The sequence below is a fragment of the Pongo abelii genome, chromosome 1 (assembly GCF_028885655.2).
Source record: "Pongo abelii isolate AG06213 chromosome 1, NHGRI_mPonAbe1-v2.0_pri, whole genome shotgun sequence".
Taxonomy (NCBI): domain Eukaryota; kingdom Metazoa; phylum Chordata; class Mammalia; order Primates; family Hominidae; genus Pongo; species Pongo abelii.
In genome coordinates this window covers 143,224,564-143,241,884 of record NC_071985.2, presented here as the reverse complement: position 1 = coordinate 143,241,884, position 17,321 = coordinate 143,224,564, and the positions used below count along the sequence as shown (strand labels likewise).

The window sequence follows — 17,321 nt, the reverse complement described above, 5'->3', positions numbered from 1 at the left end:
TACTTTGGTGATGGACATGAACATAACAAAGAACAGACGGTGGATGCCTTAGTCCCACTGGTGTTATCAATTCCATAGCCCTGAGCCCTGCCCTGCTACAGGCTTATGTAAATTCTCAAGCATGTGCTCTCATGGCCCAAGGGGAGACTATGCAGCACAGACCCTCCAGCTGTGAGGTTAACTCATCAATGCTCCACCCTTGTCATCTTTGGGTTCCAGCACTCAGGCCCTGGATATGCCTCTCACCAGAAGTGAACACTTGGTGGAGGCTGCAATAGACCCAATGACCACATCAGCTGCAGTTTGCATCTAAAAGAAATGATTCCAATATAACATGACAGGGGACATATGAGACGATGAGTAAACAATAGAGAATAAAAATAATGGAGGAAGAGTTGAGGAAAAGGTCTCCTTTGAGCTAGGATAAAGTCATTTCCTTAGTCAGATCTAAGGGTTTAACTCCTAATTTAGAGGCACCAAGAAGTTACAACACAGTGCTACTTGAAGCTTATTTTATAGATAACATACTTAACTGTTAACAGATTCAGTTAGCTGTTTACAGTTTAGTTAACTGGATATAGTTCTCAACCCACATGGGGTCAGTAATTTTCAACAAATCTTTTTATTTTCTCTATAGAATTCAGAGTTAAAGAACTCCTTAAAGGATACACAAAACTGTCATCAGTAGTTAAGATTTCAGTGGTCTGGGGGTGAATTCCAGGTAAGTAGTCCCTCTTATCAAATGTCTCTTTAACAATGCTTGCAGCTGTCTTGATGTGACACCCATCACAAAAGCCAATATTAATCAGATCACTAAAGGGACACAAATAACCGACACTAGCCAAGAAAGAATTCAAAGATATTTTTGAACTAGTTTGGGGCCAAGTTTTGTGTGAGAAGAGAAGAGGAATTGAGTTTACTTCATCTGGTGTTAACTGAAATAAGAATTAATGTGCCAAATATCTTCATCACTGACTAAAACTAAGACCACAGATTAGAGCGCCAAAGGGTGTGACTAGAAGAAGTGTCAGCATTGCAGAAAAGAATGCAAAACCAGGAGGATCTCATGTGAAGAGCTGGCTGCCTAATGGATAAGAAATACGGCCAGAACACAAGGAAGGAGACTGGCGAGTAATAAAGCTGAATTTAAAGGCTTTCAACAAAGCCACCTTCTCTTGAAGGATTACCACTCCTCCTGCTACTCTCAGGACAATTCCTGAGCGTGCTGGTGAGAGGCTATGTTCAATCATCCCCAGGGTCCTTCAACTCTTCCTTCCCTGTTAAAGTAGAAGTGAAGATCAATTTTACTTAACTAAACATTTGGTTCTCACAGCCATAAGAGAGAACATTCGGTTCTCAGAGAAGTACGTACAACTTACTTCTCTTAAGACAGCTCTGTTTTCCTAAAGACAGTGTATGAACCCCCAAGAACCTACAATGTTCCCCGGAGCCAGTTGAAAGTGTTGAGTCCTCTCTGGTTCTAGGATTCTAGAAGGATCAAAGTTTATTAACAAATCATATAGCAACTACGACTGCCCAACTTTTCCACACAGTTTCTTCTCTGTAACTAGATCATGTTAATGCAATTACTATCAAATTTTAAATAAGTTTTTTTCATAGACATAGATAAGCTTACTCTAAAATTTATATGGAAAGGGAAAGACCCAAGAATTGCAAAAAAAAAAAAAGAAACACACAAACAAAAAAACTTTAAAAACAAGAATAAAGTGGGAAGAATCACGCTTCCAAATGTTAAGGCCCAATATATAACTGCAGTATCCAAACAGTATAGTACTGGTAGAGGGAATAGGCAAAGCAATCAATCAGTGGAACAGAATAGAGAACACAGATATAGACCCACTCAAAATTCCCATTAATTTTAGACAAAGAAGTAAAAGCAATGCAATAGAGGAGAAACAGCCTTTTCAATAAATGGTGCTGGAGCAATTGGACCTAAACCAATACCAAAATTAACTCAAAATGGATCATTGACTAAAATGTAAACATACAACTATATAAGAGAAAAATCTTTGGGGTGTAGGACTAAGCAAAGTTCTTAGACTTGACACGAAAAGCATGAGCCATAAGAAGAAAAATTTATACATTGGATTTCATCAAAATTAAAAACTTTCATTCTGTGAAAGACCTTGGACAAAGGATCAAAAGAAAAATTACAGACAGGAAGAAAATATTTAGAAATTACATATCTAAGAAAGGTCTTGAGTCTAAAATACATAAATAACTCTCAAAATCAAGAAAAAAAAAAAAAAAAGGACTGCTGTCGTTTGAATGTTTGTGTCTCTCCAAAACTCATATGTTGAGATCTAAACCCCAAGGTGATGGTATTAAGAGGTGGGACCTTTGGGAGGTGATTAGGTCATGAAGTGGAGGGTTCATGAGTGAGAACAGTGCCCTTATAAAAGAGCCCAAGGGAGCTTATCTGCCCTTTTCACTTAGTGAGGACACAGGGGAAAAGGACTGTTCTAGGAAACAGGAAGTGAGCACTCACCAGAAACCAAATCTGATCTTGGACTTCCAGCCTCCAGAACTGTGAGGATTAAATTGCTGTTGTTTATAAGTCATCCAGTTTACAGGGTTTTGTTATAGCAGCCTGAGCCAGCAATACGAGGGCCCAAGGCCTCCGTCAGCACCACGTTTTATGATATGTGTTCTATGAACCATCTGACTTCGGATCTTAGAGGAGGAGGAGGTAGCAGAGGGATTGGTAAAACGCCGATTCCCATGGACTGCTCCAGAAATTCTGATTCCATAGATTTGGGCAGGACCTGATAAATCTGCATTTAAAACAAACTCCTTGAGAGACTTTTTTTATTATTATTAAAGTTTGAGAACTCCCACCATGGCCCAATCTACCAAATTATAAAGGAAGAGCATGCTGGGCATGGTGGCTCATGCCTGTAATCCCAGCACTTTAGGAGGCTGAGGCAGGTAGATCACTTGAGATCAGGAGTTCAAGACAAGCCTGGCCAACATCGTGAAACCCCATCTCTACTAATAATACAAAAATTAGCTGGGTGTGGTGGTATGTGCCTGTAATCCCAGCTGCTTGGGAGGCTGAGGCAGGAGAATTGCTTGAACCCAGGAGGCAGAGGTTGCAGTGAGCTGAGATCGCACCACTACACTCCAGCCTGGGCAACAGAGTGAGAGTCCATCTCAGACAAACAAACAAACAGAAAAGAAGAGCAGCATTAGAAAGAAAACCTGGACTGGGACAGTTGTGCCCTAAAGGGGCAAGCAAAAAGAAAGGGAATAAAGACTAGCAACAACCCAGAAGTGTTATGAACAACAATTTCTAAGAAGTGACCATTCTCTATATTTATTAGGATGTGAAAGAAATGAAGTTCCCTCTCTCACACACACATTCGAGAATACAAGTCTGAGGAGAACCTGCTCTGGGTGAAGAATTTTTTTTATAATTATCATATTCATGCTCAAGGAGCATGCGCTCCTAAGCATGTATTCACAAGGGACTATGAGGGCCCTGGAGAGACCAGGTTCTCTGAGGGTAGGACACATACTTTAGCAACTTGGGGGACACATTCTCGAGCTGAACTGGTGTCTCTGGAGCCCATATGAGTTGGGCCTGTGGGGGCCCCACAGACAGGGACCCTTGGCATTGCTGATAAGTGAAGGGTCTGCCACAGAGGTCTCTAACATGACTTTCTACCACCACCTTTCCTGCTCACTTGCAAAGCAATAGACACACAGGTATATTGAGCAGCAGCTCTTCCTCACCTTGTCATCAAACTGTCTGTTTCTGCCTTCACCATTCTGCATCTGACCTTTCACAGGTAGCAAGAGGAGTCTAAGGAGCAGCAGGCAACATGCTGAAGTGCAGAGCCAGGTCAAGGCTGGGTTTGTCTGAGCAGCTGGTGAGTAAGAGAGCTGTGACCAGGGCTCTGAGAAATATGGACAGGGGCCAGCCTGACAAAGAGAACAAAGAACTGCCCAGGGGAAGGTGAAGAAGGTAACTGTCAACCCTTCAAAAAGTGAAATGGCCTTTAGTAAGATGAAGGCCAGCCCATAAGAGATGCCAGCCAAGATGGAATAATGCGCAGATTTTCATCTAAGGGTGGCAATGACCTGTTGGCCTGATCCAGGCACACCGGCTTCTGCCCTGCCCACACCCCCCCAACCCGACGCCCTTTCCCCAGCCTAGGTCCCCGAGTTTCTCATCCGTTGCTCACTTGTGTCTATTGTATGTCTTCTTCGTCAAAATCGACAGGGGCTAATTAGCGGTGAAAGCAGAGACTCCAGCTCATTTCCGTTCACCTCATTATTTGTTTCTCTTTGGGGCTGAAGCCAAACAACAATCAAACAACATTCCCCCTGCAGAGCAGGCACACAGACACATGGGAGCATGTCACACACACCACACCCTCACAGCGTGCACACATGCACATGCACACGCACACACACCTGCTCCACTGCTATTCAGCTGTGCAAGGTGTCTGCGGCCCCGCTGTCTCCGGGCATCTAGGGTAACATCTCTTTCCATTTCAGACCTGGGGCTGGGAAAAACGTAAGAAACTGTATAATGGAATGGCCCTGGGCAAGCAGGGAAAGGACGCTGAGAATTTCCGGAAGCAAATCCCCCTGGCCAGCACTGGTGTTAATTAAGGGCGCTGCTGGTGTTTTGTAGGCAGCTGTTTCCTCCTCCGGCCCTCCTGTTCCCCGGGTCGCCTGGGCACCAGCCCTGCACTCTGGCATTCATTGCTCTACCGTAAGCCTTGTTTCTAGCCGTTTTCAATCAAGTGGGAGACTGTCCAAATTTCCGTCTCAATGAAAATCGACTGTTCTAAATCTAAGCTCCCATTAAGCGTTCCAGGGGCTGGCCTGACTTGGAATTTAAGCAGCAGCGCCGCCCTCCCTGGAGTGAGCGGCAGCCGGGGCTCCAGATGAGGTGGGCCTGCCTCCTAGTGGCCAAGGTGCTGCAGGGCAGCTCTGAGGGCTCGAGGGCTGCGCAGCCGCCACCCGAGGACACGGGGAGGAGGCACAGTAAGAGAATCCTTAGAGCCTAACGTCACCCTCTCCGTCGCCCTCGAGCCGCTCCAGTCCCCATGTCCCATCCCCTTTCCTTCCCCGACATCTCTCCTCGTTGCCCCACTCTGGCTCCATCGAACTGCAGTGGTCTGTTAGCTGGACTCTACCTCCAGCTTCTGTATCGAATCCATGCACCTCGCTGCCAATTCGTCTTCCGGACGCACATTGTCGATCCTCTGTGATCTCTAACTAAGGCTCTGCTGAGCCTCCTCTTTATCTATAGGGAGGATCCTCAAGCGGGGAGACACACCCTTCCTGGAGAGGCGTATCGCCAGCCATGACAAGGCGAGCCGCGTTTCTCCCCACACGCCCCAAAAGGCGATGACCCTCCCCAGGCCGCGCTCACGCTGAACCCCTGCTGCTGAGCTGCAGTTCCTGGAGGTGTCCTGTCCTCAAATGTGGGGACGCGGGGAAAAGATTAAGAAGGTAAAAGTTCAAACCAGGGAAAAGTTCAAACTTCTTGGCCCTCCACAATGTGGCCTCAAGTTTCCCTTCTAGCTTTAGTGCTAGAGTAGAATGAAATGAAGGGTTAGAATGCCAGGTGTGCTACGTTTTAGTCATGGAACTGTATGAAAGGTTCTAAATTCTAAATGTCTTTACACAGTTGTTATGGAGACTAAAAGAGGTAGCCTGAGTATCAAATTTAGCACAATGCTTGCCACACAGTGAATGTTCAATAAATGGCAGCTGTCATTTTCCTTCCCCGTTAGTAAGACAACTGGTTTGCTCACAGTTCTGATACCGGCCTTGAACTGAACTTTCCATCTCTGCACCTCGGCTTTTGACACCCTATTTGCCTGGAGCGTCCACTATCACCACTTTGGTCAAAGCCACTGTCACCTCCTGCAATAGACTAATTCATCTCCCTGCTCCCGCCCACAGTTATTTTTAATCTAGCCACCAGAATTTTTTTAAGTGTAAATCAGATTATGTCACTCATCTGCTCAAACCCCTATTGTAGCTCCCCATTTCACTCAGTGTAAAAGCCAAAGCACTCACCATGTCCTGGAGGCCCTACATGATCTGGCTCTTTTCCCCCCTCATGTTATTTCCCATAGCTTTCTTCCTTGTTCGCTCTGTTTCTTCCACAATGACCAATTGCTTTTGCTGGAATGCACCAGCAATTTATTAATAGCCTTTGTGTTGGCTTTTCTCTCTACCTAGAATATTTTCCTCACATACCTGCATAGCTCTTTCCCTTACTTTTCATGACTTTGCTCAGTTGTCACCTTCAAAAAAAAAAAAAGCCAGCCAGGCATGGCGGCTCATACCTGTAATCTCAGCACTTTGAGAGGTGAAGGCGGCAGATAGCTTGGGCCCAGGAGTTCCAGACCAGCCTGGGCAACACGGCAAAACCCCATCTCTACAAAAAAATACAAAATATATTTTTTGTAGAGGATGGTGGCACACACCTGTAGTCCTAGCTACTTGAGAGGCAGGAGGACCGCTTGAGCCTGGGAGGTTGAGGCTGCAGTGTGAGCCATGATCATGCCACTGCACTCCAGCCTGGGCAACAGAGCAAGACCCTGTCAAAAAAACAAATAAATAAAAGCCAATCCTGACCACATATTTAAAATTTCAAACTGCTCTACTTTCCCCCAGTACTTCCAATCCCCTTTATCTTGCCCACCTTCTGCTTTTCCATAGCACATACCATATTCCTTACTACCTTCTAAAATAATATATATAACAAAGCCAACCTTTGGCAAATGAATCTCTCATAATTTGCTGATGGGAGTGTAACTTGGTACAACTACTCTGGAAATCTTTTAGAGAGTATCTACTAAAGCTAGAAATACCTTATTTTACTCTTGTATATAAATCCAGCAAATTGCAAATCCAACAAAAAGGAGTACTTTTTGTCAGATTTATTTTGGTCGGTTCTGTAAATATAATATGTTATATAATATATCATAAGATATATACTTATATATTAGTTGCCTTAATCATATAGCTATATAATCATATAATTTATGATCTAATCATATCACATATAATAATCTTAGTTACTTTCATCATTTCACTAAACTAGGAACAACCCAAATGTCAATCTACAGTAAAATGAATAAATTTTGACTTTTTTCAAACAATAAGTACACAGCAATAAAAAATAAGTTATTCATGGTATTCATTAACAACATGAATGAGTTCAGAATCTAATATTAAGTAAGAGAAGTTGGAAACCAAGAAGTACCTCCTATATGATTTCATTGATTTGAAGTTCAAGAAAGGCAAGACTTCAATGATAGAAGTCAGAATAGAGCTACTTATTTCTCTAATTGGGATATAACCTAATCTTTCTGAAAACACGGATAGTATTCATCTTGCAGGACTGCTGGGAAAATTGCAGATAATATATATCTAACATCTAGTACCAAGTTCCTAGCAGAGAATATTTGCTAACGAAATTATTGTTTGTATTCACGTATGTTCTTAATTCATGTTAGTTTGATAATTGCTAAGTAAAAAGACAGTTTTACTCAACCCAAAGGTTCTGGTTGCATGTGCCATTCATTGCCACCCAGTAGCCATATCCCTTTTATTCCTTACTAATAAAATCCATATTCTTTTTCAGGACAGCTATGTGCCCAGTCCTGAAAGATAAAGCATGACAAGTCTAAGCCAATCAACAAACTCTCATACCCTTTTGCCAGATATTCACTTTCCCAACTCCTCCTTGCAGCTAGGGGTGCCCATGTGCCCAGGTTTGGCCAATGAGATTTAAAGAGCAATTCTGATAGGAAATTGCTTAGGAAAGATTTCTCCTCTTTACTGAAAAGAGACAGACACACACTCTCTAGCTGCCTCCTGTTTTCTGCCTTTGCACAAATGATTCCCAGAGCTGATTTTTTTTTTTTTTTTTTGTATTTTTAGTAGAAATGGGGTTTCCCCAGGTTGGCCACACTGTTCTCAAACTCCTGACCTCAGGTGATCCGCCTGCCTTGGCCGTCCAAAGTGTTGTGGTTACAGGCATGAGCCACCGTGCCTGGCCAAGGGTGATCTTAAAGAGGCAAGCGGTGATTGGCTTCAGCTAAGGGGAAGCTGATTTGAAGAGGCATAGAGTTTGGGTTAAGAAGGTTATTTTTATGTAGTTCACTTCCATATCTAAGTTATTGTTAGCTATTGTGGTGCAGGAATGGCTTCTAGCAATATTTCCAATGCTCCTTTGCTACTCAACCAATATCTGACAGACAGGTGCAATGCTAGAGGTCATATTGTGATCTGAATGTAACCTATTGCACTTGGCATTGGAAGTCTATAGGTAATCACGTAGACAAAGTTTTCAAGAGTATGAAGCCAGAAGCTAGCCTGTGGAAAATTCTGCCAATCTTCAGTTATGTAAAAGTCTGAGCAGAAGATTTAATTCTCAAAGACGCCTGGTCAAAATGGAAGTTCTGTCCTGTTGAGAATATACATGATAAGCAGTGTATGCAATTATAAACCCAATATTTTTTTATTTTTTGAGGTAGATCACACAAAATAGAATTTATCAGAAATCCTGTGATTGTAGGACACAGACCAGTGCCAGGTTCACAATGACTGTGCCTGTTTGTTTAGTCATGTGTGTTATACATCCCAACATGTTGGATGACATCAACAACGTCAGCCACACTCAGCACAAAGCCAAATTATGGCACATAGAGCTGAGTAAGAAAATTTCCTTCTACTATTTTTGATTCCTCTCTTTATGTCCCAACCCTAGGGGCAAGCCTAATGAGGAAGAGGAGCAGGAAAAGAGAAATGAAGGATCACGCCTTCCTCTCTCACTGCAGGCAGCCAGCTCACACTGGGGCTGCCCAAGAATGGGATACAATTCAACGTTAAATAAAATTCAATGTTTTAGATTTTTCCAGGGCTCAGTATTCTAATGTGTGTATTGGGCTGTGTTTGTGACTTAAAATGACCACAGGACAGACTGTAAATTACCTTGGGGTGAACTGTATTCATCCAAGTCAGGAAAAGATTACCATACAAAATAAACTTTACGGGGTCAATAAGAACAAAAGTCAAGTTGTGTTTTTATCATATTCCACGTGTCACATTTGTTCAACACTTTTGTTACATTAAGAAGAACCTATTAGAAAGCCATAAATAACTTAAAACTTTAATAATGGTATTGATCTGATATCACTTTCTGATCGTTTTTCACTGGGCTTTAGTGAAATCCATATTCCTAAGTGGCCAGATTCATGTCTCTGTCTTGATATTACTCTGAGTCATTCATTCATTAACCCAACAAGTATTTATTGAGATGTGACAAGGTTAGCTTCCTAAGTTCTTCTTTGGTCATGTCCAAGACCCCTACTCAAGAACCTTCTGTGACTCCTCACTGTTTACAACAGACAGGAATATCAGTAGGGTAAGGCTTTACCTCACCTCAACTCCCTCTCCCATTGTGTGTTCTGATATATGCCTTAGGGGCTGGGGGAGTGCCCTTACCTCCCCTTTCAAGAACCCATGCCCAGTGCTGCCCTAAAAGCCACTGTGATGTGTCAGAGGATTCATTTAATTTGCTCTTAGCAGAGCCCCTATCCTTTGCCCATCTAAATCACTTGGATAAAAAGGGAATTGAATTATATTTCATTCAGATTCAACTTACATTTTCTTTTTTTTTTTTTTTTTTTTTTTATTAAGCCAGGCGTATGATATCCTCTCTTGGCAGCAGCCCAGCGGTAATCATTTAAGCCCAGATCCTTTCTCTAATGCTGTATCCTGGGGAAGGAAAGCTTATGGGGATTTCATGAGTGGTCCTGGTGAAATGACAGTTTATTTATCTCCAGGGGCTCTTTAGTCTCCACCTCTTGCACTTATCTCGACAGAAGGTTTTGGAGGCTTTGGGGTCAAAGCAGTTTGGTTGGGAGAAGAAGGATAGGAACAGCAGTTATAAATGTCTGACTGCAGCCCACTTTTAAGAGATCTTTCCAGTTCACACAAATAAAGTGGACTTTAAATGCACTATTCTAGGACCATATGCCTCCCTAGTGTCTCCCCTGCGGCTGCCATAGACCCCGTTTGGGAGAGCAAATTGTTCCTATGCAGTTTATTTTATTTTTGTTTAATCAAATAAACAAGAGGGTTTTTCCATGGTAAAAAAATAAAATAAAATAAAATGAATTTTTGGCCGGGCACGGTGGCTCACACCTGTTAATTCCAGCACTTTGGGAGGCTGAGGCAGGTGGATCACTTGAGGTCAGGAGTTTGAGACCAGCCTGGCCAACATGGTGAAACTCCATCTCTACTAAAAATACAAAAATTAGCCGGGCATGGTGGTATGTGCCTGTAGTCCCAGCTGCTCAGGAGGCTGAGGCACGAGAATCGCCTGAACCCGGGAGGCAGAGGTTGCAGTGAGCTGAGATCATGCCACTGCACTCCAGCTTGAGCAACAAGAGCGAGACTCCGTCTTAAAAAAACAACAAAAAAAAGAATTTTTGAATTAAGTGTGATTATCCTGTTGCAGCTTGTTGTACATTCAAAATACAAGTACTGGAAGATAAGATTAACACCTATATTCTGTGCTTTTTAAATTATTTCTTTATTATTAGTGTTTATACTCAATGCAACAATCACTTACTAAGCTACAGTGCTAAACATCAGGGATTTAAAAGATCAACATGAAAGGGGTTGGAGAGGGGGAGATTCGCATTGGGGGAGTAACCTGGAGAGGTGGGTAGCCTGACCATAATCTTCAGCAGTTACCCCAAAGCCACCCAGGTAACATGATGAGGATGAAAATAACAAACAAAAAGTGAGAAATCTTATGAAAAAATTAAAATGCTGTCTGGCATGGTGGCTCACACCTGTAATTCCAGCACTTTGGGAGGCCGAGGTGGGAAGATCACTTGAGCTCAGGAGTTGGAGACCAGCCTGCACAGTATAGTAAGACTTCACCTCTACAAAAAAATTAAAACTAGCCTAGTGTGCTGGCGCATGCCTGAAGTCCCAGCTACTTAGGAAGCTGAAGTGGAAGGATGGCTTGAGCCTGGGAGGCAGAGGCTGTAGTGAGCCAAGATTGCACCACTGCATTCCAGCCTGGGTGACAGAGCAAGACCCTGTCTTAAATAAATAAATAAATAAATAAGTAAAGCTGCCTTTATTGATCTAAGACCTGTAATTTCAAGACATATGCTTATTATGAAAATGCAGCTTCAAGACAAGACTTAGTCTCTTCTGCCCATCATATTTTAAAGCTGCCACAAAAGAAGTTTATCGTCTGTTGGAGTAAGAGACTGATGTGTGCACAAATAAATCACAAGACAGTAAATGCTATAATAGCGCAATGTATTTTCCTAATGAGCCCTTTGTGGGATGGATCAAGAGTATTCATTTTCTTCTGGTAAACAGCAATCTGAACCCAAGAGATAATCCTTTCTCAAACACCCAGTCAGCAATCAGCCAGCACCAATGTCTTGATATTTCTAAGGAGTATACTCCAGTGATTTGGCCTCCTGGAAGACGCTGTGAGGAAGATTGTGCTTGCATCCCCGAGCCTGTTGCCACTAAGGGCCTCACTCAGGGCATGCCCAGAGCCATCACAGTCTGCTGTGTTTGGAAAGGGGTCTGGGCATCAAGACTTATCACTCAGAATACTGTGGGATTTTCTTCTACCTAAGACAAAAGAAAGAAGCAATCCCATTAATGTGTGCTTTTCAGGATCTGTTGGGTTTTTCATCTGTTACTGCTTTGGGAACTTTTTCTGTGTGCCAGCACAGGGCTATGCACTGGACATACCATGATGAGCAAGACAGATGTCCGTGCTCTCATGGACCTTAGAGAACCTAAAAGATTCTCATTTCTCTCTGAATTCTTCACAGGATAAACTGCCCTGGCATTTTCAGTTTTCTTTTTCGTCCTTCACCAGGGAGACTGACCCAAGCTTTCTCCTTTGGGGGCTGCCCCCAAAAGTCTAGCTCAGTGTTATTCACACACCTGCAGATAGTTGTCCATGTATATGTATCTCAGTGCATGAAAATAACATGCTTTCCCCGTGTTATTTGCTATCACAGCACTCTGTGTACTATCTTCTTGGTGCTTATAGGCTGAAGTAATTAATTTGTCTGCTTGTTCATTACCTGACCTTCTCACTGGAATGTAAACTCCATGGAGGCAAAGACCTTCTTAATATTCTCAGCTGAATCCTCAGTTCCTAATCAGCCTCTTGCATATCACAGATGCTCAATGGTATTTGTCGATTAATAAATATATGGAAAGAAGGAAGGAAAAGAGAAAGAGAGTCAGAAAATGTTATGCAAGTCTTACCAAAAATAGGGGCACCTAATTTCTTAAAGACTTTTACATATTCTTGAATGTGTACCATTTATAAGGGAATCATGGGTCTGGGGTGACATCTTTGACCAATGTCCAGAAGTCTACTAGAAATTTTCATGGACATTCTCTCAGGGAAAACACTAAGTGAAATAGTTTGGGGCTTGTGGACCTGGAGTCACACAACTGAAAAAGATTTTATTAGTTCTTGATGTCACTGAGTAGAGAAGGAGAGAAAGAAATACAAACTCCTGGGCTCTAGGAAACCAGCTCCACCTGTGGCTTAGATACAACCTTAGAGATAAGAGACAAGCAGGGTTTGCATGGGTCTGCAATGTTTTCCTTTAACCAAGGCCCACATTCTAATGAAATATATTTCTTGTTCATATAAAACCACCCTTAAAAAGATTTTTTCTGACATCCATAAGTGTGTTTTTCTAGTTAGAGTTGACATAGGCTGAGAGCAAACCTATGTAATTGGCTAAGCAAAGATGTGTGCAGATGATGAGACCATTATTGCAAAGAAATGCGTATAATCAGGTAGGTATGATCCCTCAGAACCACAACTTTGGCATAGGTTAAGAATTTTAGATATTTGAAGTTATTGGTTTATTCCTATTTTATGCATTTATTAAACTTTTATTAAGCACATACTTATTCAATTACTAACATGGGTGACAAAACCAAATCATGCCGGTTGGGGAGGGAAATGGTAGTGGCCACTGCTGGGTGTCTAGGATGCTTAGTGGAGCTGTTTCGTGATGCCATGGATTAGAGGTGCAGACACACTGTTCCCGCACCTGAAGTGCAGTATTTCCCAGTCCATCTCCTGTGGGGTGAAAGTGCTTTTTGGTGCTATTGAGGGTACAAAGGCGTCATACAAAAAACTTACATCAGAAGATACATCTTACTGCTGTTTGTCAGCAGCCATCCACATGAAAATGCTGGTGAGGTCACTACTTGGATAATGCAGTACAAATGCAAACACTGGTAAGCAATCTGAATTATAACCACTTCATGTGTAAGAGAAGCACAAGGCCAGGCTGCCATTTGTAGGTAGATTACACTTTCAATGCTAGTGCCAGAATTCACATTTCTCTGGATTTCTGGTTTGCTAGCAGGTACCATGTATGTAAGGTTCTCCTGTGTATGATACTGGGAAATAGTGGTCCTGGCACCCTTGCCTGTCAAGCAACAACAGCATAGCTGTCCTATCCCTAAACTGACCCGTGGAATTATGCCACTGTGCAGCCACTGTAGATCACTCTCTGGCATTGACTAATCTGCTGCTGCTTTCTTTCTTTTTTTTTTAGATGAAGTATCAATCACTCTGTGGCCCAAGCTGGAGCGCAGTGGCATGATCTCTGCTCACTGAAACCTCCGCCTCCTTGGCTCAAGTGATTCTCCCCGCCGCAGCCTCCCAAGTAGCTGGGACTACAGGTGTGTGCCACCACACCTGGCTGATTTTTTGTATTTTAGTAGAGACAGGGTTTTACCATGTTGCCCAGGGTGGTCTCAAACTCCTGAGGTCAGGTGATCCGCCTGCCTTGACCTCCCAAAGTGCTGGGATTACAGGCGTGAGCCACCATGCCCGGCTAATCTGCTGCTTTCTAATGATCCTGCCTGCCACTGAATGTGACATGTAGCTCACATATGCCACAAAACATTCAGAAAGTCCTTGATGTAGTGGGTACCCTTGTATATATTTCTTGACTGGTTTCTATATAGTCTATATAGTCTCTGAGAAAAGTTTCTTGATTCTCTCAGCTGGAATAATCTTTCTCACCCTGAAATCTCAGAGCACAGCAGCAGCACCACTCATGACCTTTTGTCGTATCTCTCCTACTGATCTTCAAAATCGGAAAGATCTGTGTGGTAAGCAGGGTAATGGCCCCCAAAGACAACCATGTCCTAATCCTTGGAATCTGTGAATATGTTAGGTTACATGGAAAGGAGGAATTAAAGCTGCAGATGAAATGAAAGTTGCTAATCTTCTGTAGAGATGGAGAGATTATCCTGGATCACCTAGGAGGGCCCAAGGTAATTACAAGGGTCCTTATAAATGAAAGAAGGCAGGACAATCTGAGCCAGAGGAGATGCAATCATGGAAGCAGGGTTGAAATGATGCAATTGCTGCTCTATGAGGGTGGGGCGGGGGGACCATAAGCCAAGGAACAGGGGCAGCAGCCCCCCAAAGCTGGAAAAGGCCTGGAAACAGATTCTCCCACAGAGCCCCTAAAAGGAATCCAGCCCTGCCATATCTTTATTTTAGCCCAGTGAAACCCATTTTGAACTTCTCACCCATAGAACTGTAAGATAATAAATTTGCGTTGTATTAAGCCCATAAGATTCTTTTTTACAGCAGCAATAGGAAACTAATACAGTATGTCTGATTTATCTTTCTTTCCATCAGTGCCTAACACAGGGTCTTGTTTTCAGCTGGCATCCAATAAGCATGTGTTGAACGAATGAATAATGAAAAACTACTGTTTTATACCTATAGTTGGTCTTTTGTTGTGGGAAAATATGCATAGTATTTATCGTTTTAGCCACTCTTAAGTGTGCAGTTAAGTGGCAATAAATACATCCACAGTGTTGTATAACCATCACCACTATCTAAACTTAAAAGTTTTCATCAGCCCCACAAAAACCACACATTAAATAATAACTCCTCCATCCTCCTACCCCCAACCCCTGGTAACCACTATTCCACTTCCTGTCTCTATGAATTTGCCTGTTCTAGGTACTTCATATACATGAAATCATATAATATACGTTCTTCTGTGTCTGACTTGTTTCCCAAACACGCTTTCAAGTTTCATCCATGTTGTAGCATATATCAAAATTTTATTCCTTCTTATGGCTGAATAATACTAGTGTGTGTGTGTGTGTGTGTGTGTGTACACAAACCACATTTTGTTTATCCATTCATCTGTTAATGGACACTTGGGTTGTTTATAACTTTTGGCATTTGTGAGTAATGCTTCTATAAAATTTGGTGTGCAAACATCTGTTCTTTACCTCTCCAAGCTCTAAATTTAAAAAGATAGATAGATAGATGATAGATAGATAGATATAGATGATGATGATGATGATAATAGATAGATAGATAGATAGATAGATAGATAGATAGATGATAGATAATAAATTTCTGTTGAAATTTCTGATAGATAGATAGATTTCTGTAGATAGATTCCTGCTTTCAATTCCTTTGGGTATATACCTGAAGTAGAATGACTGGGTCATATGGTAGTTTTATGTTCAACCTTCTGAGAAATTGTGAAATTGTTTCCCACAGTGTCTGTACCACTTTACGTTCTCACCAGTAATGTGCAAGATTCCAATTTCTACACATCCTCACCAACACTTGTTATTTTCCATCTTGTTTTGTCTTTTAATTATAGCCATGCTAGCTGGTGTGAGGTGGTACTCATTGTGATTTTGATTTGCATTTCCCTAATGACTCATGATACTAAACATCTTTTTATGGGTTTATGGACCATTTGTATATCTTCTTTGGAGAAATTTCTATTCAAGTATTTTGCCCATTTTTGAATTAGGTTATATTTTTGAGTTTTAGGTGTTCTTCATATATTCCAGATATTAATACTTTATCAGATATGTGCTTTGCAAATATTTTCCCCCACCTAGTAGGTTGTATTTTTGCTTTTAAAGTATCCTTTGATACACACAAGAAAAGTTGTATCCTTTGATTCACAGAAGACTTTTTTTTTTTTTTTTTTTTGAGATGGAGTCTCACCCTGTCACCAGGCTGGGGGTGCAGTGGTGCAATCTCGGCTCACTGCAACCTCCACCTCCCGGGTTCAAGCGATGCTTCTGCCTCAGCCTCCCGAGTAGCTGTGATTACAGGCACACGCCACAACACCCAGCTAATTTTTGTATTTTTAGTAGAGACACGGTTGTTGGCCAGGATGGTCTCAATCTCCTGACCTCGTGATCTGTCTGCCTTGGCCTCCCAAAGTGCTGGGATTACAGGCATGAGCCACTGCACCCAGCCTTGATCTAATTTCCTACTCTGTGTCTATCATCACATAAGTGATTGTCCAAACAGCAGAATTTGTGTATAGTTCTTTTATATGTGAAAATCTCAGACTAAATAGTTTTATTTACAATAGCCCAAAATTGTAAACAACCCAAATGTTCACCAGTAATAGAATAGATGAATAAACTGTGGAATATTGAAACAGTGGAACAAGGCAGTAATGAAAAAGAATGCAGCCCTATGTTAGGTACAAACATGGATGAATCTCATTGACATACTGATAAGGAAGGAGGCCAGACACAAAACTACACATACATTATGTTTCCTTTTGTTATGAAGTTAGAGAGCAGGCAACACAAATCTATGGTTATAGAAGTCAGGTCTGTGGTTACATGAAGTGGGATATTGAGAAGAGACATAAGAGAGACAAAGAAGCCTTCTGAGCTGTTGGAAATATATCTTGATCTAGGCAGTGGCTACATGGGTGTGTGTGTGTGTGTGTGTGTGTGTGTAAATTCATCAAGTTTACACAGGATTTGTACACTTTACTGTTTATATATTATACTTCAACTTAAAACATTTTTAAATCTCTGGCTAATGGTGAGGTTCACAGGGTTCATGTTAGTATATCATCATAGTGATATCATCAGAATATAGTCTGCCTTCTTTGGGAAGTTTTCAAATGATAACTGAGTTTAATCAATCAGCAGCAAACAGAGGCTCTTTAACAGTCACAGAGTCGGCCGGGCATGGTGGCTTACACCTGTAATCCCAGCACGTTGGGAGGCTGAGGCTGGTGGATCACCTGAGGTCAGGAGTTCAAGACCAGCCTGGCCAACATGGTGAAACCCTGTCTCTACTAAAAAAAAGAAATTAGCCAGGCATGGTATCAGGCACCTGTAATCCCAGCTACTCAGGAGGCTGAGGCTGGAGAATTGCTTGAACCCAGGAGGCGGACGCTGCAGTGCGCCGAGATCGCGCCATTGCACTC

General features: G+C 42.1%; 1 long non-coding RNA gene across 1 annotated transcript; it reads left to right on the top strand.

The window, feature by feature from the left end:
* The first annotated feature begins 526 nt into the window (after positions 1-526).
* Positions 527-9,047, top strand: LOC129050107 (uncharacterized). The gene is made up of 3 exons (XR_008513580.1): positions 527-721; positions 3,813-3,893; positions 8,768-9,047. It is a non-coding gene; the product is annotated as an uncharacterized LOC129050107 (long non-coding RNA).
* The last annotated feature ends 8,274 nt before the right edge of the window (positions 9,048-17,321 follow it).